The 23,389-nt window shown below is 45.3% G+C and overlaps 1 protein-coding gene across 1 annotated transcript in view; it reads right to left on the bottom strand.

Annotated features, from left to right (window-relative positions):
- The window catches only part of LOC111140912 (polypeptide N-acetylgalactosaminyltransferase 10), a 212,982-nt gene that overhangs the window by 118,015 nt on the left and 71,578 nt on the right, over window positions 1–23,389 (bottom strand). The window contains exon 2 of the mRNA XM_022493173.1: window positions 1,289–1,391. The gene's annotated coding sequence lies outside the window, so the exon portion shown is untranslated. The remainder of the gene's footprint in view (window positions 1–1,288; window positions 1,392–23,389) is intronic.

The raw sequence follows: 23,389 nt of genomic DNA on the forward strand, positions 1-23,389 counted from the left end.
ACTGGGCTCTCTGCTCAGCAGGGAGCCTGCTTCCTCCTTTCTCTCTGCCTGACTCTCTGCCTACTTGTGATCTCTGTCAAATAAATAAATAAAATCTTCAAAAAAAAAAAATGTCTCTACTGCTTACTCTTTTTCTTGCTAGTTAGCCCCATGTTCTAATAATTCTCATATGATAACTGCCTAGAAAATCACCTTGTTTCAAATGTTTCCTTTCTCAGTTTACCAGCACCCACCCCCACTTTCATTTTCAATCACTGCCCTACAGAAAAATGCATATTGTGTTTTTAGATTTCCCTGACCATCAGTTACTGTATCAGCTCTAATTAGAGCCTGCTGTAGTCTGGTTTTTTTCATAATGTAATCTAAAAAAAAAAAAAAAAATCAATAGTGGTGGGTTCTTCTAAGATAAAAATGAATAAAATACCAATCCCTATATTTCTACGGTGCTTTCCAGTATTATAAAGTTGCTTCATACCCATCACTTTATTTGTGTCACCTTGACAACACCACCGAGGTTGTCTGAGCAGGAAGTGTGAGCCCCGCTGACACATGGGGAAACTGAGGCTCCAGGAACATGGGATCTATCTGATGGTCATGCGCTGCCAGAGCTGATGCCAGTGGTGCCAGAGCTGCCATCCTGACTCCGAGTCCAGGCTCTCTAGAGATGACTTTCCACATTATTTCTATAAACCCCCCCTTGCCCTCCCCTTCCCAACTTCCCAGTGTAACAGGAACTGCTCCAAAGACTAATCAGCCAAAGAAAACTTTAGCTGAAGCCTGCTAAATCCATTCAACCTTGTGGCTACGTCCAGACCTGGGTTCGAGTCCCAAACCTGCCTCTTTCTCACTGCGTGACTGCAGGCAGATTACCCCGCATCTCTGAGCTTCAGGTCCCTTCTCGTCAAATGGGCCACAAAGGGTGACTCGGGGTTTCCCTGAGAAAATGTGCCAAGTGTGGAGCCCGGGCCTCGCTCACTGCAGGTATTTAATAAATGTTGGCTCTTATCATGACTGCTCCTCATTTTAGTGGTAAATTATCTCATAAGGGGTAGGGGGACATCATCTGTCACCCAGTAAAGGTGGTGGGGACAATTCCTGAAGGCAGTGGATCTGGTGATGTGAGTGGAGAACGGGATCAGCTAACAGGTGAAGAGGGAGCCTTTCCAGGAAGCAGGGGAAGGGATGGCGGCAAATGGAGAGGGAGTGAACAGGAGGTCCAGACACGCCTGCTAAACATGTGCACCTGCCCTTCACAGGACCCGCCAATGCACGATACTGCTCTCCATACCTACGCGCTGGGCGTCCCTTCTGATGGCTTCTTTGTCATGCCAATCCTTCAGCTTCTGCCCATCTCCCACGAAAAATATCTTCTTCTGCTGATTGTGGGAGCCCTTAAAAAAAAGATAAAAACAGTGAAAAAGAAGGAAAGCAGAAATAAATTCAGTAACAGAGACCCAGAAATCGCACTCTCTATGGGAGCTTTTGGTACTGATTGACGATCTGTCATCAACTGCTCACTTATGAATCCCCTCGATCTGCCTTTGTTAGTGCTGCCGTATGCCAGTCAGGTGGGCAAAGGTCAGGAGGATGACAGGTACACGGTGTCCAGCCTCCTGGAACTCCGAAAGCAGCAGGAGAGAAAACAGATGGACAGACAGTCCTTTTCCCCAAGGGAGAAAGCACAAGTGTAGCTCTGTCCAACAGAAATATGCGAGCCACAAATGCGAGCCACATGTGTAACTTTAAATTTTCTAGTATTCACACTAAAAAAAATTAAAAATAAAAAACAGATGAATCAGTTTTGATAATATATTTACAATATAGTCTATCTAAAGTATTATCGTTTCAACACACAGTGTAAAAAATCCCTGAGATATTTTATTGTTTTTTTTTTATACTAAGCTTTTGAAATCCTTTTTTTTTTTTTTAAGATTTTTTTAATTTTTTTGTTAGAGGGAAGTGGGGGGGGGGGAGAGAGAGAGAGAGAGAGAGCACGAGCAGGGGGAGTGGCAGGGAGAGGGAGAGGCAGAAGCAGGCTGGCCTCTGAGCAGGAAGCCTGATGTGCGGCTTGAACCCCGGACCCTGGGATCATGAACCTGAGCCACCCAGGCATCATCTAAGCCTTTGAAATCCAGTGTGTATTTTACACTTGTGTTCATCTCAATTCAGACCCTTCCAGGTGACTCATGGCCATATACTGGACAGGGCAGGTTAAGTGAACCTCAAATCAGAGGCCTGGAGAAAGGGCTATAGGAGGAATTGACTTCCACTACGGAGAACAGGGGAAAATATTGCAGAATTGAGGGTGTTTGGGCTAAGCTTCAGGTAAGCAGAAATGAGAGGCAGGGCAAAGACTTCCAGGGGCAGCAGAGGGTGGCAGAGCTGGGCTGGGCCTGAGGAGCTCTGCACTCAGAGCAGAAGTCGGGTCTTGGTCACTTCTACAGTCCCAACGGCCCAGTCCCAAACAGCATGAACGTTTGGCCATTGTGTGCGGAATGTATGAACAAGCAATTGGAGGGCTGAAAGAAAATGGGAATATATACAGCAGTCACAAGAGAGTGGCCCCTAGGGGCCCGGCTCTGCAGGCATTTATTGTGTCTGGGAGGTAAGTCCATCCTGGTGGGCCTATTAGAAGCAGTTTCCTAATTAAAGGAGTTGCATTCCAGGGCGCCTGGGTGGCTCAGTGGGTTGGGCCGCTGCCTTCGGCTCAGGTCATGATCCCAGGTCCTGGGTTCAAGCCCCGCATCGGGCTTTCTGCTCGGCAGGGAGCCTGCTTCCTCCTCTCTCTCTGCCTGCCTCTCTGCCTACTTGTGATTTCTCTCTGTCAAATAAATAAATAAAATCTTTAAAAAAAAAAAAAATAAAAAAAATAAAGGAGTTGCATTCCAGTATGTGGGGTCATTAGAAGGTGCCAGATGCTTCCCCATGCCAACAGTCAAGGCTAAAGACTTGGCCCGGTGGCTCAGTTAGAGCCTTCCCCAGGTAACACCGCAGTGCAGGGCTGTTTAAGGATCTTCCTGTGTTCACATAAATGAGAATGGCTTTCCACATCACCTTGCCCATTAAAAATCTTGCAGACTTGTTCTTGCCACTGTGGCATACGAGATCCAATGGTCCTATTTCCTATGTAATTAGCTACAAAGGCCCTGAGCATGTGGCATGCTGCAACATTAGCACTAACAAGAAGCCACCAGAATAAAATCATCCCCAAGCCTGTTTATTAAGTCTCTGGCTGATCCTTGTGTTAGCAGATTTTCCACAACGGCTCAATATCCTTACATCAGCTCTAATGATAATAACAATCCTTTGTGCTCCCTCTCCTATAGACCTCTCTGAGCTGTAAGGAGAAGATTTGGAAAGTTAGCATGCCAGATGTGGTCAAAGAGGGAAAGAAAACTGTGAAAACAAAGCCCACGTGCCCACGAACAGTTTTCAGGGTTCTCAGAAATCACAGAAGTTGAGCTGGAAGTTTCTTCAGCAAATTTCAACTGCGCTCAGCTACGTTTCTACGTTTCTACGCTTAGCACTGTCTTGGGAGGAGGGGTGCTGAGAGTGGGAGGTCGATCCCCTTTCAACCAGACCAGCAAGCATCTGTCTGTTTTCTGAACCGGTTCCATGTGGATTTCATTTTAGAAAGCGCCTGCTAAAAACAAATGGACAATCAAATCTCCAAACAAGTGAATAAAGCTACTTGGAAACTGACCAGGGCCACTTTCCCATTTCACACACAGAGCAGCTGAGTCTTGGGGTGGGTCAGGGACCTGTACAAGGTAAAACCCTTCATTGCTAAGAGGTCAAGAGGGATTGGTGAACGCCTGGTTAGCAATCTTTTCTCCAGCCCTCCCTCCCAATTCCTTTTCCCTCTTCTGCTATGCAAAAACTGGGAACTTCAGTTGACTGCTAAGGTCACTAGTGGGATGAAGAAGATCGGCAAGTTGAGGCTACCTTAATGGAAGGAGCCTATACAAAGAGATTCCCAAAGTGTGAGCAGCACTGCCCCACCTGGGACATTAGAAATGTTCATCCCTGCTTCCTGGGATTGGGCCACGTGCTCAGGCTCCCTGGCCACAGGGTCTGCTTCACCCTCTCTCCACTCATGTGCTCGCCTTCTCTCAAATAAATAAATAAATACAATCTTTAAAAAAAAAAAAGGAGAAAGAAAGAAAAAGGAAGGAAGGAAGGAAGGAAGGAAGGAAGGAAGGAAGGAAGGAAGGAAGGAAGGAAGGGAGAAACGTTAATTCCTGGGCCCTGCCCCAGTCCTGATGAGGCAGAAACTCTTGGATGTTTTAATATGCAAGATGAGGCCCTACGATCTGTGTTTTAACAAGACCTCCAAGAGATTCTGATGCACCCTCAGGTTTGAGAACTACTGGTCTAGAATGAAGAAGGCCATAATCCTGCCTGCTTGGGTGCTGGTCAGACCAAACCTGGGCTCCAGTATCTAAGTTGAACAGATATGTAGCATCAAAAGTCACAAAAAAAGTTAGTTATGATCGCTGGCAAAAACAAGCTGGTGGTTTTTGAGGTTTTATTTTGTTTTGCTTTGTTTTTTAAATTGCCAGTGTGGGGGGAAAAGGATATTTCCTATTGTTAAGGCTAAGGTAACCCTCAAAGGACAATTTCAAGAGTCTACACAATTCCATGAAGGGCTCTGTTTCCTCCATCTGCTCGTGAAAGTCTTCCCTTGATACTGGGAATGGGGCACGGGACTGAATCTCACCGTTGTGACCTCATGGAAGGAGACTCCATGAATCTTCTCAGGATGAACAGTGAATTGCTGAACTGACAGGGTAGAGAATAAAGGTTCCAAAATTCTGGAAGATTCACACCCTCAGCTTCTACCACCTGCACTGCTTTTGCTTTCATGATGTCTGACCCTCTGGAATGTTCTACACAGAAGATTTATGTTGTTTAGGTGGTCTCGATAACCATTCCATCTCCCTAAACTAATAGGATATCAGAGCCTGCAGACACAGGGAGCTCTGCATGTCTAAGCACGTAGTTATAGAGGAACCTCAAATATCCAAGCTAAGCAGCTGCTCAGAATCAATTAGTCCACTCCTCTCCCATCTTACAGATGGGGAAGCTGAGGTCCAAAGACGACAACCTACCCAATCAAGGCCACATAAGCAGTCAAGAAGATAGGAGCCATGTTCTTTGATTCCCAGCCTCATTTTCAGTGAAGAGAGCCCTTGCAGGGTGGAGAGACCTTGGATAATATACAGGAGTCATGAGTGCCCCAATTTTCCCACCTGGAAAATGGAGACAGCACTACCTACCCAATAGGTACTTGCAAAGGAAGTGAGAAAAATCACAAAAATAGAATGTATCCTGAGGACTTCCAGAAGCTACACATGAAAACTGGTCATCAACTTCTTTAAGATTTTAAGAATCTACTATAAACTGACATCTCATCAAATCACCTTGATAAAGAATTCAGATTTTGTTACATGGATGAAAAAGCTTTCCAATTAATAGGTCTGAGCATTTGGTAGCAGAAAATTTAGATTTCAATGCTAAAATCACAGAGCTTTCAGTGCCTGAAGGACCCTTTGAACCCTACCCACAAACGTTAACAAAAACTGGTCTGTTTCAGGTGGTTCAGGACTCTCTGAGGTCCATCCACGGAAATCCCATAGATGGACCATCCAAACTATTGCCAAATGTTTATCAAGACCTACCCCGTGCCAGACACTGTGCTAGGCAATGGAGATACAGGCCTGACAAGAAATAGATCCTGTTTAAGTGTTAATGGGGTTTACAGCCAGATCACTCTCTCTCAAAGGGTGGTTTTTGGGAGACCTGGGCCCTCATTATAGATGTAATTTCCTGGTGCCACCCTGAACTTACTAAATCAAAGTATCTGGGGGGTGAGAGGCCAAGTTGTGTTTTTAAACACATTCCCCAAGCAATTCTGATTCACAGTAACGCTGGAAAAACCATTTGTCTAAATCCAGCTGCCTCGATTTACAGATATGAAATCTGAAGTTAAGAGAATAGAATAGATTTGCCCCAAATCCCATAGCTTGCCAGCCCCAAAGATCAAACCAGATCTGGCTGTTCTCTCCCTGGGATAGACTGTGAGCTTCTGAAGGCAGGGGGGCCTCTCTTGTTTTGGTTCATCACTGTGTATTCCTAGGCCAATACCTGGCCCATGTTAGGCCCTCAGTAAATGTCAGCTGAATGAGTGAATGGCGGCTCATCAATGGGGCAGGCACTTTAGTTTAATGACTCAGAGCATTCTGGTTTCAGAGTTGAAAAAAACCTAGGTTTCATTTTCAGGGCAGGTGCACCCCAATTTCCTTGACTGAGAGATATGGAAAACTGACAGAATAACCATAACCCATGGGTTGCTGGGAGTGAACGGAGCTAATCAACACAAAGCATCTGGCTCAGTGTCTGGCACGAAGTTAGGCCTTCTCAGTAAAGGGGGCCTATTAGTACATTATTTTTAGAGTGCTAAATGATCTGGTGCTTGCGATGGGCACGTCTGGGGGAACAGAAGACGGATGGGAATCAAATAATAAAACCGTAAGCCCTTCAGAGGCAACCTAACACCTGAGTCGATTCAACTGGCCATCGCTGGTAACAGGATGTAGAGAGTTTCCTCACTGACAGAAGGGCATGTGCCCATGTGGAAATTCTTCAGACAAGAAAAAGTTCCTATGTAACAGTGGCATTCTGCGACAGAAACATCACAAGACCTTCAGCCACAAGAAAGGCACGGACGACACTTCTCAAAAGACAGCAATTCCTATGCAATGATAATAACTTAATAGTGTGCAAGAAAGCACGTCTGGATTTTTCAGTCCAGAGGTAGCTATAAGTTTCTTTAATACTGTAGGCTCAAATCTCCGTCTGTAAAAGCTGTGATTATCTGCTCTTGGTTTCCAGGGGTCCTGTTGCTACAGGAAGCAAAAGGGTTGGGAGGGCAGGGCCAGAGAGGCGAGGGAGAGTCTTTGGAGGAGGCTGGCAGAGTCCACGTGGAAATCCCATTAAACTATAAACTGGAAATGGATTTTGACTGGCTGCTCCATATAACGGCTCCTGGTGTCTGCGAGCTTTTACTTAACATTCCACAGGAAGAACCGGTTAGTGTTCAAAGAGCCACACGCTCACACACACAAATGGAATTTTCATCTTTTGTTTAATCACTATTTAGTGTGCCCGGCACCCTTTGGAGGGAAGAAAGGAAGGTGGTGAAGCAAGCCAACGGTACTCTGCCCAAGGAGAAAGAGCTGTCAGAGGACATGCTCAAAGCCCAGTATGGCAGACGCGGTGACTCCTGCTCAGAGGAACCCAGCACCTCCAGCTGAGCCAGCCAGTGTCTTCAAAATACGGGAAAAGGGCTATCCGCTCTGAAACTGCGATGCTGGAAGTTACGCCCAGCAGGTCATCTGCTTCACCTAGGGTCCCAGGACATATTACGGACCAGATTCTGCTGCAAATTTTAGCATGGCTTCTCCCCCCTAACCCCCCTTACAACTAACCCTACAAAGGCGCTAGAATGATTTTGCTGTGAGGTTTAGATGACTTTATATAATTCCAAAGTTCTGTCTATCAGCTAAGGAGATTATTCTAATAACCTTCACAGGCATACACACACATACCTACATACACACATACAGCAAAGCATTCTCTTCAAGGTTGCCTGCAAGGTTATATTTCAAAGACAGCCAGGTACAGCTTCATTTAGCTGAAAGCATAAAGTTACTTAAAGCGAGAGAGTTTGGACAATTGGATAAAGGTACTTCCTTTATCAGTTTTGAGGACATAAGCTGGATTATCTTTATATATTCATTCATCTAATAAATAAGGATGACTTTGTTGATAAATTGAGGACCTACTATGTCCAAAGACCTGTGGGGGAGACAAAGATAAATAAGACAGTCCCTGGGTTCCCTTCTCAGGCTATGAGACAAGTACATAAGAAAGAGAAAAACAAAAAAACAAAATGAAACACAATACCAACATAAGGGTCCCGAAAGTTGTGTGGATAAATTCCAGATATTTACAAGAGACAAAGATTAAATTCTGCCTAGGGCAATCAGGGAAGGATTTCTACAGAAGCAGAGTCTTTGAGAGCTGCCTGAAAAGAAAGGATAGGATTTTCATGGGTAGCAATGGGGGGTCAGAATCTAGCTGGAGGAAAAAGCATGTGTAAAGAAATGGACATCATGAAATAATGGACAGATTTACTTAATGGCAAGGAGCCTGATTGAGCTGGAGTGAGTGGGTTGCAAAAGAGTCATGAGGGGTGTCCAAGTGGTTCAGGAGGTGCAGTGTCCAACTCTTGATTTCAGCTCAGTTCATGATCTTAGGGTAGTGAGATCAAGCCCCCGCGTCAGGCTCCGCAATAGGCGGGGAGTCTCTGCTCTCTCTCTTTCTCTCCCTCTGCCTCTCCCCCCATTTACGTGTGTGCTCTCTCTCCTTCTCTCTCTCTCCAAAATAAATACATCTTTAAAAAAGAAGTGAGACAGTCACAAGCCATGAGGCCAGGAAGTCTGGACCAGAATCTGAGGACCTTATACTGGAGCTCTTCAGCAGGTGGGAGCCACAGAAGGTCTCCGAGCAAGGAACAGGCTGGAGTAGCAGCACTCCAGGAATATACTGCTGCTACTCATCCACTTGCAGTCAATCTCAGAATCCTCCTCTCTCTGAGAGAGATGGCAGAAGAAAGAAGATTTTGTTTTCATTCAGAGGAAATGTTCCCTCTTTGTGGGCTGAGAACCACTCTCATTCTGACTTCCCACAGGTCAGACTTAAATGGGGCTAACCGAACCCCAACCCCAGTGGATAGGGTGGTTGTTCTGAGACCTACCGTTCACCACCACCATTACCAAGCTGTACGAGAAAACAATCAAACCTAAAGGGCACTGTTTATGGGGGGATGGAGACGCTACAACCCAGCAACCACAAGACTCCCCAAGTTTGCTGAGCCCAGGTTCCTCGAGTTGGCTCCTCTACCCATCAACTGGGCATGTCCATCTTCTTCTCTCTAACTCACTCTGTGGTCTCAACACCAGGATGTTAAAATCTGAAATCTAGAAGGGGCTCCACTTCCGAAGTGTCCAAGGTCATTTACAGACAGGAACCACTTTTTTAAAAGGCTGATCCTGTACTTCCAAGGGCAGAACCATACCACCTGTCCAATTCACCCTTTGTTTTGAATAGATGGCACTAGAAAAGGTCATTTGCTACTTAAGGTGTGAAAGCTCATTAAGAGGATTTTTCAACAGCAAAGAGAAAAATAGCCAAGATATTTTGTAATGTCTATTATCTAAAGGGCAAACGGAATCTTTAGTAACTTCTCTCTTGCATTCTAAAAGAATGATACCAATTTGTACCATTTTCTTCAGAGGAAGTTCCTGTGTTTTATCACTGGGGGTGTATGTGGGAGGGAATGATACTCTGGTCAGTGGTTTGATAATGTTCACTTCAGTCTCTCACCCATCCATCCACCCAACCATCCATCTGTCTGTCTGCCCATTCGTCTATCCACTTAAATGTTTAATGGGTACAACCACATGCTAGGCTCTGTGCTAGGTGTCCAGGATATCGGTGAGCTAGACAGACAAGGTCCCTGCTCTCGTAGAGCTTACAGTACTGTGTGTGGCAGCGGGGAGTACACACTTGATTCCAGAACCACAAATAAATTAAAAGAGCGACAGTGGCATGTGCATAAAAGAAAAGTACATGGCGCAAAGAGAGCCCCTTTCTTTCAGATTAGATCAGGAGAATCTGATCCAGTCAGCAAGGTCAGGAGAGGTGTCCTTGAAGAAAGACAAGGAGTGTAATTAGGAGTTAATTCAACAGAGAGAGAAGAACATTCCAGACAGAGGGAAAAGCAAGGCTGTGCAAAGGCCCTGAGGCGAGGCAAATATGAAACACAGGCAGGACTGAAAGAAAAGCAGTGTGTGTGGTGCACAGAAGAGAAGGGGAAGCCTAGTGGGGATGAGAAGTGGGAGGGTATAAGGACTTTGTCTATCCAAGTATTAAGGAGGTAGCAGGATCAGGCTGCATTTGGAAAGTTCTCTTGCAGCCAAGTGGAGAAGGAATTAGGAGACCAAGAAGGATGGAACTAAAGGGAAGATGCTATCACAATGTATATGTATAGGCAGAGATGATGCTGGCATGGACAAGGAAGATAGAAGTGGGGATGGATGCATACAGATTTTTTTTTAAATAGAATAACGAGAGTTCTATAGGTCTGTAGTCAAGAAATGCAGCCTGAGAACGTTGACACTTGACACTATCTTTAAGGTCCATAAGCCCAAAGTCCTGTGGATGCAGGTAGGGCTGACCTGGGACCTCAGCCCAGACCTTCCCCCGCCTAACCTGCTGTTTGTTTCATCACATTACTTCCAAGTCTGAGCCCTTGTTCACAGACAACCAGTCAGGAAATCAGAACTAATGAGAATTGTATCATAGGTCTATTAGCCTTCAGGAATTAAATGACATGTGGTCAAAAAAAAAGAAGCAAACGGTAACTGGGGAGGCCGGCGATCCTCCTATCCCCATGCTCGGCAAGCGTCTGCCACGGAAGGTGTCCCTAGAGGCCTTGGTATTCCCAGCCTCGGCAATGTGAGCACTTTGGTGCTAAGTGAACTTTCTCTCGGAAGGTAAGTATTTTCACTACCTCGGAAGGCACTGTGATGCCTTCAACCAAAGAAATTGTCATCGGTTTTAATACCAGAGAAAAAACTGCCTAAACTGAACTTTGAGAGATGGTTTGTCATTATATTTCATGGACAATTGTCAAGGGTGATTCTGATTTTATCTTATTTCCCCCTACAGTGGTGAGTTTATTATAACCTAACCCTTTCATAAGATGAGACTTTACTATGTTATTATTGTCATTATAGCCACTTTGAAGATGACAAAACTGAGGCCTGGAGTGAAAATCAATACAAAAGTGTTTTATAAACTGCCAACCACCCCACGAGTGTAATCATCACAACTAATGGTTCCTGACACACACACACACACACACACACACACACACACACACACACACACCTGCCCACATCTTGGAACACGGTCAGTTTTCAGGAAGGAAAAACCCGCTGGAGTGAACCATGCTTCTGCGCTTTATTCACAAGGGGTCTTGAAAATCTCAGTCCAGCTGGTAAGTGATCAACCACAGGAAAGTCTCCAAAAAGTGTTCCCAGAGGCTTGGCAGATCGAGCACAAGAGAGGGTCATTACACGGCTCTATAGAACAAGTGTGGATACATAAAGAGGACAGCAGGCAAAACCAGCAAGCAGAAGACGAGGCAAGTTCCAAGTTCTCGGGGATTGAAAAATCTGCAGACACATCCTACTGGTCTCCTATCTGGAGAATTAGAACTGGAACACCAAGCAAGGTTATAGTTGCTCTAGTAGTGGTAATAATTACAAACAAAGTGCATAAGGGTACCTGCTTTGGAGTCAGAAACACCTAGGCTTGAGTCAGAGTTCTACTTTGCTTGCTAGCTGTGCGACCTGAGGCAAGTTACGTTGTTTTCCCAAGCCTTGGTTCCTCAGGTATGATGGCGGATATTAATAGTATCTGGCATAAAGGTTATTAAGGATTAAATGAGATATAGCCAGTAAAGATCTTAGTGGTGTTTGGTATTTAGGAAGCACTAAAAATCATAGCTATCATGATTAGTTATTATTTGCATAGTACTTTGCAAGCTACAAAGCATTTTTATATATATTATATATAAATATTTATATATAAGTATATATATGTATATACATACATATATATATATATATATATATATATAAAATCTTATTTTTTCACTACAATCACATCAGGAAGAAGGGAGTTATCACCAGCCTATCCTAATGCTCTTCCTTGGAGACCCCAAACTCTGAGAATTCTCTCAGTACTGTGCTCCAAGTGGCCCTTCACAGTAAGCCAATGACGGCCAAAGGATAGGACCTCTCTGCCATGCTTGCCTCGACCTGGAAGAATGAATTCCCAAGTACACTGGCTAGGCTGTGATCCACTGGTTGATTTCCACAATCTTAGATCTTCATTCAGGCTGGCTGACTACTGACCATTTGCTAAGGTCCCCCAAGGCAGTGGGGAGGGGAAAGTGGGGAAAAGCAGATGGTGACTAAGGCCGTCCCCTCTTCTGGTGCTGCCTTCCCCTCACCTACAACTGCCCGGGCCTTCCCATGTGTCATGTCCCGAAGTCACAGAATCTAGATGCTGAATAGGAGCTGAGGTGCTGTCTCCTGTGGTGGTTCACTGGGACCAGTATCCCTTTGCTGCAGCACATGCATGGTCCCTGAGATTGACTTGGGCACCGAGGGGAGAGACTCCATACAATATAGATGGCACAGTTATTAGAAAATTCCTTCTGGTACTCAGCTCCCTGGGCTCCTTCTTGGCTCACAAGGAAAGTCTCTGACTGGACTATGATCCTGGCCCTGTCCATCTGCCATCTTGGGACCTCTAAACTCTTCTCCATTTCTCTTGAGGTGGGAGCCACATAGAGCTCTGAACCTCCTTGAGCAGCATCCCCACCACCTCTCCGCCCCCTCCCTTACTCTCATTCTGCCATTCTTGTTCTTCCACACTCATCTCTTAGATATACAGTGGCCCAGGCAGGACACGTAAGGTGTGGCCACAACAGCACATAGGACGGTGTTGTTAGAACACACGACTTTGCTGTGAAAGTAAGTAGTCCCTGTAGAAACAAATCCCAACTGTTAGGTAGGCCTTCCCTGACCTCCCCTGACTAGACCATAATCTCTAAGTGTGCCCTGATAGCATCCTTACCACTCCTTTGTGATTTCACATTCATTTGAGTGATTATTTCATTATTGTCTGCCTCTCCCCAAACTGTGTACTCCGTGATGGTAGGAGATAGCAATTTTTGTTGAATGAATGAGCGAAGACATCTTTTATCTTTTCCAGAGAAGGAAGGTCATCCATGATTAGACATGTCTAATATAGTCACAAGGATTTAATACCATAAAGGGGTTCTGGGAATTAACTTTATCCTCTGACTAAAAGGCTTCAGGGCAACTTAATGGGCTACAAAACTAAAGAGAGCTACTTACCTAGATCCTAAAACAATTTCTGAAAGACACAACACACCGAACTCTTCTACCTTCTTCATGTTCCAACTCTTTCCTCTCTGGATCCCTAACATTCAGGTTCGTGCATAAATTGTTGTATGTTTCCCAGGAGCTGTTCTCTTCTTCTACCGCAGTAATGGGAATTTTAGCTGGAAAAGGACTTCTCAGAATAAATAAAGGTTTTATTTCCCAGACATCCTAGCAGCCAGCTGTGGCTTGACTAGGTCCTATCTGATGAGAAGTGAGTGGCAATCCATGGAACCCACTGGAAGAAACTGATTCCTTCTATCTTGCTGCCTAGAATGCAAGTGCCTCCAGGCCGGATCCTGAGATAGAGGTCCACACTCTAGAGATTGTGAGGATTTTGGTGGGAAGGAACCCTAGATTCCTGAGGACTTTAGGGAGCAGAGCTGTCACATCAGTCCTGGACTGCAAACCCCCAGACCTTCTTTTCTTAAAGCTTGAAAACCTGAGAAATAACTTGGTGTGATGCAGAAGACCCTGAAGGACGATTCAGAAAACCTGGGTTTCAGATTTCTGGCTCTACATTTATGAAGAGTGGGATGGTAGGCAGGTCCCTTGTCTTTCTAGATCTCCATTCTTTGACTATAGAAGGGAGGTCAAAATAATATTATCTACAACATGATTCTGTAAAAAAATGCTTAAGGAATCTAAAAAAGGGAGTAGAACTAGTGAGTTTAGCAATATCACAGGATACGAGGTTGACAAATGAAAATCAACCATATTGCTAAATACCATCAATGAATCATTGGAAATTGAAATAAAATGTAGCATTTACAAGGGCATCAAAAATATTAAATACTTGAGGGATTAATTTAACAAAAACATGCAAGACCTACACACTGAAAACTACAAAGCACTAATGGAAGAAATCAAAGCTCTTTAAATAAATGGAGAAATAAATGGAGAGATATACCATATTTACAAATCAGATTCGATACTGTTAAGATGTCAATCCTCTATCTGTAGACTCAATGCAATCTTTGCAGAAACTGACATGCAAGGGACATAGAAAACTAGTCAAAACAATTTAGAAAAAGAGGAACAAAGCTGGAGTGCTTAAAATCTACTAAACCTCCTCTAGGGCTATAGTGACCAAGAGAGTGTGGTACTTGAGTGAGGAAAGACATGTGATTGATGGGAGCAAATGGAGAGTCCAGATATAAATTGTCCAGAGGTGCTAAGGAAATTCAATGGAAAAAGATGATTTTTTCAACAAATGGTGTTGGAATCACAAGATATCCATTTGCCTAAATATAAACCTCAATCCTTACCTCACACCATACACAAAAATTAACTCAAAATGAACCACCTACTTAAATGTAAGAGCCAAAATTATAAAATTTGTACAAGGAAATATGTGAGTGAACATCAGTAATCTAGGTTTAGACAATAATTTCTTCAGTAGGACACAGACAGCATAAAACATGGATAAATTGGAATTCATTACAATTTAAAAGCCTTCGTTCTTCAAAGGGCAAGGCATGGACTGAGAAGATTTATTTACAGAACACATTTAATGAAGGACTTATATTCAGAATTCATAGAGCATGTTACAGCTCAACATCATTAGTCATTAGGGAAATGTAAATCAAAACCACCATGAGATGCCACCTCACACCAACTAGGATAGCAGTATTTTTAAAAATGGAAGATTACTGGGGCGCCTGGGTAGCTCAGTGGGTTAAAGCCTCTGCCTTCAGCTCAGGCCATGATCTTGGGGTCCTGGGATCGAGCCCCGCATCGGGCTCTCTGCTCAGCAGGGAGCCTGCTTCCTCCTCTCTCTCTGCCTGCCTCTCTGCCTGCTTGTGATCTCTGTCTGTCAAATAAATAAATAAATAAGATCTTTAAAAAAAATCAAAGATTACAAATGTTGGCAAGGATGTGGAAAAACTGGAACCCTTGTACACTGCTAGAGAGAATGTAAAATAATGCAGCCACTGTGGAAAGCAGTTTGGTGGTTTCTCAAAGTATCCAGATGACCCAGCAATAACCCCCTAGGTACATATCCCAAAAAACTAAAGGCAGGGACTCACATAGGTATTTTTATGCCAATGTCCATTGCAGCATTATACACAAGCCCAAAAAGTGGAAACGACTCAGGTGTCCTTCAACAGGTAAAGGGATAAACAAAACACAGCACATACACACAATGGAATATTATTCAGCCATCAAAAGGAATGAAATTTTGATACACGTCACAATGTGTATGGATCTTGAAAGTATAATGCTTAATGAAATAAGCCAGACACAAGATACACATTACATAATTCCACCTAAACGAGGCACTTAGAATAGGCAAATCCATAGAGACAGAAAGTAGAACAGAGCTTACCAGGGGAAGAGGGCAAATAGTGCTTAGAGGGAGTCATTATTGTTGGGGATGATGAAAAAGTTTGGAGTATAGTGTTAATGGTTACACAACTCTGTGATGTCTTTAATGGTTACAAATGGTTAAAATGATAAATATTATATGATGTATCTTTTCCCACATTAAAAAGAAATACCTTCCTCATTCTCCCCCATGCCCCCAAGAAGCAAATTCTCCCAATTTTCAACCATTACATATTCTAATAACTCTCTTGGAAATTCACAGTCGATGTTAACACATTTAGGCTCTGTAAAGTCTCACAGGAAAGAAAGCTGCCTAACTTTTGTTTAATCCAGCATTTCACAAATTTATTTGACAGGAAGTCCCCCTCCCCTCCCCGCCTGCTTGCAAATGATTAACACCCTGAGGAACTCAGGGACCCTGTTTTGAAATGCTATGCTAATGACGGGGTTTATGAGGAAGAGCACAACATGATTCCTCCCTCTGCAATGTGCAGTCAGTTTTTTTTGCTTTTACTTTGAAGCATGTAGACATGGAACAATGACACAAAGATTTCAAGTTGACATACTGATGTGGAAGGAGGGAAATAAAGTTTATGATCATCTAAGATTTTCAGAAGGAAAGCTTTAGTCACCTGCTGAAGCCTATGACATCCGTGTCTACTCACCCATCCATTCATCTCATCTGATAAACATTAATTGTGTAACTACTATCTGTTGGTCCAGAGCTACGTGCTTCCAGGACTATCATAAAAGACCCAGTTTCAATCTACAGTGTAGCCAGATTTAAGATCATTTCATTCTAGATTTTTAAAAAATTTGATAGAGAGGACATGATCAGAGAAGAAGCAGAGGGAGAGAGAAAGGCACAGACTCTCGGCTGAGCAGGGAGCCCAATTTGGGGCTCAATCCTGGGACCTGGGATCACGACCTGAGCTAAAGTCAGATGGCATAACCGACTGAACCACCCAGGCGGCCCGACACCATTTCGTTCTAAAAATTGCTACTGGGACATGGAAGAAGAACCATGAGTTATTCCAGAATAATTGCTCTGGAAACAGTTCTGCAGAGGGCACTGGGAATGGGCACTGAAGGATGGGCACAATGCAGGCTGGGGAAGACGCCACAAAAGCAAAGGTGATAAGGTTACCCAGGAATGTCCCTCACACAGAGGAGTACAGACTATTTTAAAAGCCTGGATTCTTAGAACTCTGGTTAATGGATCACTTTACATTTTTGGAATGGTTTCTCATATGGAAATTTCTCCAAAACCCCTTGATTGGCTTGAGAAACAATGCCCTTGAAGTTGGAACAGAAGCTCTTATTTTTCCTCTAGAGAATTCAGGAAGATTTCTCAAGATGACTGTGGTAGACTGAAGAAGTGGCCCAGATCCTCCAACCCTCTCTGTGTCCATGTTCTCTGCAGTGGGATCCTGAGGCTCCTCTCATCAGCAGGTGGCATCTATTGTCTCACCTTCTGAATCAGGGCAGGCTTCGTGACTTGCTTTGGCCAGAAGAATAAGGCAGAAGGGACAGCGTGTCAGTCGTGAGCCTAAGCCTCAAGAGACTTGCACTCTTTCCAGCCTGCGTTTTGTTCTTCTGCCTCCTCGAAGGGAAGCCCAGGCTAGTATGCTAGAGGGATGTGAGGGGCGAGCGGAAGATGACACACATGGAGAAGAACTGAGGTCAGCTTGGACAGAGAGCCAACCCCCAAAGATACGCAAGCCTGGCCAAGGCCAGCAGAGCTGCCCAGCCCGCCCACAGCTAACCAGAGTCGCATGAGACAACACAGCCAAGACCAGAGATGACACCCAAGTGATCTGTGGACCATAAGGGATAATATATGGTTGTTGTTCGAAGTCACTACCTGAGCCTGGGTAGGTTTCTATTTTTTTTTTTTTTTTGGTGGTAATAGAGAAGCGATAAATGACCTTTGAGAGACTTCAGTTCTGTTTACATCCAAAGGTGCCAAAATAGAAACAAAACTGTAGGAATCCTGTCCTCCTGTCTCATTTTTTAAAGGATCCAAATCACACCTGTGTTCTCAAGCTCAATTCAAATACCAGATCCTCAAATACGATATCCTAATTCTATTCCCTTCCACTTAAACAATCATCTTCCCCCCACGAACCTCTCAGTGCACTCTCTCTACCCCTCTCTTTTCCGAAGTTAGCCCTGAAGGTCTCCAATTATAACCATTTGTATATGTGTCACTCCTTTCCACTGGATTCTAAACCAGTGCTGTCAAACTCTCTGTGATGAAGAACCACTTTGTTTTAATTTCCAATTCATTGGGAACCAAGCCATCTGTGGTCGACAGGAGTCTAAGAATGACTTCCAATGATCCTCATCCTGTTACACTCCTCTCCGCATGAGTGTAGGTGGAAGCTGTGAATACGATGAGAGGTCTCTTCTCTGATTACACTGTGGTACACAGGCCAAACTATCCAGGTTGACATAATCTAATCACACAATAAAGCGGAGCGTTTCCCCCATCTGGCAGTATAACAAGTCAGAAGGATGCAAAGAGTGAAAAGAATATGATGGGGCATCGATGGCTTTGAAGCCTGAGGGACCACGTGTGGGTGGCCTCTAGGAGAAGAGAGCAACTCCTGGCTGACAACCAGGGAGGAAACAAGGACCCCAATCCCACAACCACCTGCTGACAACGTGAACAAGCCTGGAAGTGGATTCTTCCTCACAGCCTCCAGAGAAGAGCCTGGACTGGCTGACACACTGTGAGACCCTGAACTATTAAGTTGGCTTGGACTCACAACCTGTGAAACTACGAGCTAATAAATGTGTATTGTTTTAAGCCACTAAGTGTGTGGTAATTGTTGCAAAACAAAACTAATGCACCCCTGTATAGTGTGGCAGATTATAATTTTCAAAGCTAGCTGTAACAAACTCTTACAACCCATGTATATTTCTAAAACCTTTTTCCACAAGCCCATTAAAAGGTGGAATCTGTGTCTTCTCCCTCTGAAGTTGGGTAGGCCCTTGTGAATGCCTCAACCAACAGTCTGGCAGAAGAGATGCAGTGTGACTCCTGAGACTAGACTATGAAAGTTCTGTGGGCTTCTGCCTGGCTCTCGTGGAAGCCAGGCACGGTGAGGTGAAGAAACAACTCCCTCTTCCTGTAGAGAGGTCAACATGGGAAGGAGCTGCCAGACCGGTGAGTGAGCCACGTAGGAGGCGGGCCCTCCGGCCGCCCTGCAGAGGCACCCCAGCAGGGATGGTGTGGATCAGAGATGAGCTGCTCTGCCCAGTCATGCTCAAACTGTAGATCTATGAGCAAATAAATGACTACTGTTTTAAGCCACTCGGTGTTGGGACAGTTTGTTAAACAGCAACAGTAATGAGTGTACAGCTTGTACCCCGTGTATTCACCGTGTAAGTTCAAGAGCATGTGAACTGATCTATATCTATTCAGTAAGACACACCCACTGAGCGTGTATGTGGTATAATGGTGCGGTCAAATTGCCATAGAAGTTTCTAAATGCTTATCTTCCATTTCTGTGCATCTCTCAGGGTTAGCTGGTGCCATTCTGCAGACTACACTTGGGGAGGCGTGGCCGTTCTTTATCTCTGGGCCAACCCCATTCTTACTCACCTCTGCATCCTCCCAAATGCCTGTTAGAATTCCTGGAAAGAGGAAGGATTCAGTAAGCGGTTATGGAGTGACTAGAACACCCAAAGAAAGGCATGGCTGAAAGCTCCACTCTCTCATGTTATAGATGGCAATGCGGCAGTCCGGAGAGGTGAAGATACACATTCAGGATCATGGGACAAGCTAAATGTAGAGCCACGAAGCCTTCTAATCTAGGCTTTGCCAGCCCAACTGCCTATGTGTAAAGAGGGGTTAGCCAGGTCTGAAACACTATGGAAGGAAGGAGGCTGGTAAAAGGACAAGCGTATGCAAGCCCATGTAAGGGGAGAGGCAGCTGCCAGCAGACTGCCACCGAGTGAGGACAAGTGAAGACAGATGTTCAGTTTTTAAAAAGAAGCTGGAGAATTCAAGTTTCTAGACAGAAATTCTTAATTTTTGATATGCTATCTAGGTAAATAGGTTTGCATGCTGAATTTTGTCCAGCGGCCCAACAATTTGCAATTCCTGAAGCACCTCCCATTTACAGGTAAGAGAACTAAGGTCCTGAGAGGTTACAGACTTAACCAAGAACATACAAGAAGAAGCGGTGAGCTTATTTCTGACTTGCCCAGGAATTCGGTGATGCTGATGACGGGTGTTACGAACATTCACCGAGCACCTATTATAGGCGAGGCGCTACGCCAAGCACTTGGACTTACAATATCTCATTTAACCCTTTGGACAGTCTTAGAAAGTAGGCACCAGGATTTCCTCTTTTTACAGATCCAACAAGAGACTCAGAGAAGCTAAGTAACTTGCCCAAAATATTGTGTAAATAAGCAGTGGGTCTGTGTTCAAACCAATGTTTACAAGGGAAATGGGTCTTCTACCATCCTGCATCATTTCACTGTCCCTTTGGCATCCTAGCAAAGCTCCAGGTTCAGTTTTACCTGAAATGGCTACAAAACCCACCCTTCAACATCTATCATTTCAAGGCAGTAGCAGCAATCTGAGGGCGACCTCTCTCCTGTACCCCAGGGTCTGAGTGACACTGAGCGTGGGCACTGCTCCTCCTTCCCAACTGCTGATTCCCCAGAGGGGCAGGGTGTGTGTCTGCAGCCACAGCAATGAAAGCAGCAGCTTGTGCTACAGGGCCAGGATGCCCCAGCATCCTTTGCTAAACAGAAGGGAGGCGCAGGGCTGAAAGGTGGGAGGGGTCTGAGGGAAATTGGTTAAACCTGTCATTTTCAAACTATGTTAACAGATCCCTTGGAGATGCTGCACCTGGGAGCTGGGCCAGGGACGTCCTGACAAGAGGGGCTTGGATTTCTTACAGGAAATACATTCATTAGGCTTTCAAGTAAGATTATACGACAAGTGTTCCACTGTTAAAAAAACAAATTTGAAACCCAATGATCTAAGCCAACCCCTTCACTGCATTTTTAAAAGACAGACCCTATAATTTGATCTGCAATTGTAACAATAATAAGGCACATAGTGAAAGATTTAAAAAGTCAAAAGGGTATACAATGAAAAATATAAATCTCTCGCCACTTCCAACCCCTAGTCCTACTCCCTAGAAAGAACCGCTATTAACATTTTCTGATTATTCCTTCCAGAATTTTTAATAAGGAAACTGAACCCCTGAGGTTGTCTTATTTGAGATTATTCAGCCAAGCCTATGTACTGAATATTATGCTCCTGGCATTTCTCTCCCCCTTCTTAGCTTGCAGTTTCCATAGATTGCAAACTCCACAGTCCCACCTGTAGCTTCAGAAACCATACATTACACATCTTCCGGTCTCACTCACTGAACAGGAACGCTTTGTGTCTTTTTCATGGGACCCTATTTCCCCATGGTCTTTGTTTCATGGTGGAAAAACCACCAGGATCATATTCTCAACTGGCTAGTGTTCAAGCCAGGGGCAGTGGCCGCAAAGTGCATGCTCAGCGAGAGGTCTGAGCTGCTGGGTGGGAACTCAAGCTTAACCCCAAATCCTAGAAGTCGTAGAAAAGGCAACATCTCTGTACCCTTGGCTCCTCTCTGGGGCCACTGCCAACCTCCTCACTGGTCGCCTGGCCCTCGGGCTGCAGCCCCCAATTCCCAACCTTCCTGCCGGCGCCCTGTGCCTCATTCTCCTGCATCCACCTGCAGCTTCTTTTCCTACATGCTTTCTCTTCTGGACCCATCTCCAGACTGAAGCCATTTTCTTCCTGGGAGTAAAGAGCACATAAGTGCACTCGGAGATCTTTCTCTCTGAGGGAAGACCCAGAGGGCCGATATTTACTCGACTTTCCACGTACCAGGCTGTGCTAGGCAATTTACAGGTGTTAGCCTCGCAATAAGCCTAGGTGGCACTGACTCTTCTTGTCCCATTTGACAGGTGAGGAAAGTGACTTGGAAGCTGGCCCAGGAATGCAGAGCTGGCTCAGGAGGGGCTTGTTCAAGTTCCTAAAGCTGGAGAGTTGCCTTTGGCCCTGAGGCTTCTGATATCAAGCCGGCCCAGTACACTGCCCACATCATGCTTTGCAAGGAGACAAAACACCCACCTTACCCCTGGCAGACTCTGGCTAATTCCCCTATTCCCTGCTCCCCCCTCTCCCCATTATCCAACAGCCCAGCCTTTTCTCAAGGCTCTTGAAGTGGACTCTGAGCAGAAGAGAAGGCCTTAGATCTGTGAAAAAATTAATCCCATGTTACTTGTCAGCAGAGGTTCGGGCTCCCTGCTGTTGCCTAGGTTACGTGCCTGGAGCTTAAGCCACTGCCGATCACTCCCCTATTTACCGTAATTAATCAGACCCGCGTGGCTCTCTCTGGAGCGGGGCTCGGCCCTCCCCAAGGCACCCGGATAAACAAGGAAGTTGGGGAGTCCTTCTCGGTGAAATCACTGAAGCCACTTCAGCCCCAGAGGCCCGTGTGGGTGGGAAGAGCACCCCAGAGGGGGCACCTGGAACCAAGGTGGGAAGAGAGGCTCCCTGTCAATGGCGTTCACGTGCCCAGAAATTTCAGCTACACTCGGAAGGCAAAAAATACGCCGCCAGGCCAGGCATAACTATAAGCTGTATTATTCAGGCGAACCAAAAGGAAGGCGTGAGACGTGAGCAAACAGCTGTCTCCTCCGTGAAGGGCCCCATTTCATTTGCCATGGTTTTAAAAATTACACAGGAAGGAGGCAGAGGAGAGGGGGCACCACGCAGTCTTCATACCACGGAGGACTTATTTTCTAAGAAACACACTTTGTTGGCTGACCTGAATTGGCATGTGGGCTCTCCCTGCGTTTCTGGCTTTCAACTCTTTCCTCTCCTGGTGTGCATTTTAGTTTCCTAAAGGAGTCACGGACCACTGGATACGTGGCACTGACTGGGTCACTGTCTGAAATACGTCAGGGCTCAAAGAACACAAAATTTATAGACATAATAACTTCGGCCTCCTTGCTAGAGAGAAATGGACACATAAGACAGACAGACACACCCACATAAGCCCTTGGACTTGGAAGGCTCGAATGCAGCCAAATCATCTAAAGAAGCCCACGGCTCTGCGGTTAAGCCCCCACACTGATCCCTATTTGCTCTGCATGTAACCTCATTTACAGGATTTAAATACAGTCCCAGGCCAGCATCTCCTCGGTCAAGGCGTCAGCCCGAGTTTTCACTCTCTCTCTTTACAGCACCCAAGTGAGCAACACAAGCTGCTCCCAGCGGGTGAATCCTGACTGGCCCTGTGACATCCCAGGAGCTGTGACTTCACGTGAGACCCTGAGCAGAGCACCTACTGACCAGGCCTCGGTTTCTTCATCTGAAGAAGGGAGAGGCTCACACCTGCCCTGGAGACTCCATCAGCTACAGGGAGGCTCAAAGGCGACCATATACATATGTATGTTTGTGTATATACATGTATATACACACACGCGTGCGCGCGCGCACACATATATGAAAGCATTCAGTGATTATGAAGGGAGAGACATGTGGAAGTGGTCACCGTCACCTTCTGAAGCCACGAAACCAGCGGTCTCACGTTGTTGAGCTGAGGATGTGGAAATCACTCTGCCCATCTGCTTCCTGTCTGTAAAAAGCCTGCTGCATCCGTGGGCCCGGGCCATCTTCAGCCTGGCCCTGCCCTTGTTCTTAGGCAAAATGATGCTAAGCTTGGTTAACTCTGTCACTGGTTATCTAGGCACACAACCAGACTGGAGCCAGATCAAAGCCTGGCAGGAGGAAGACACGCTATCCTGTTCCAACTTTAGGATTCCCCACGGGAGACTGACGGATGAGTGAGTGAAGGTGGAAATGTGGGGAGACGGCTCTTGTTAGACGGGAGAACTCCCAGCATGGAGCCAGATGGCTGACAAGAGCAGCCCAGGTCAAATGC

The sequence above is a fragment of the Enhydra lutris genome, unplaced genomic scaffold (genome assembly GCF_002288905.1).
Source record: "Enhydra lutris kenyoni isolate GAN:26980312 unplaced genomic scaffold, ASM228890v2 scaffoldscaffold5, whole genome shotgun sequence".
Lineage (NCBI taxonomy): Eukaryota > Metazoa > Chordata > Mammalia > Carnivora > Mustelidae > Enhydra > Enhydra lutris.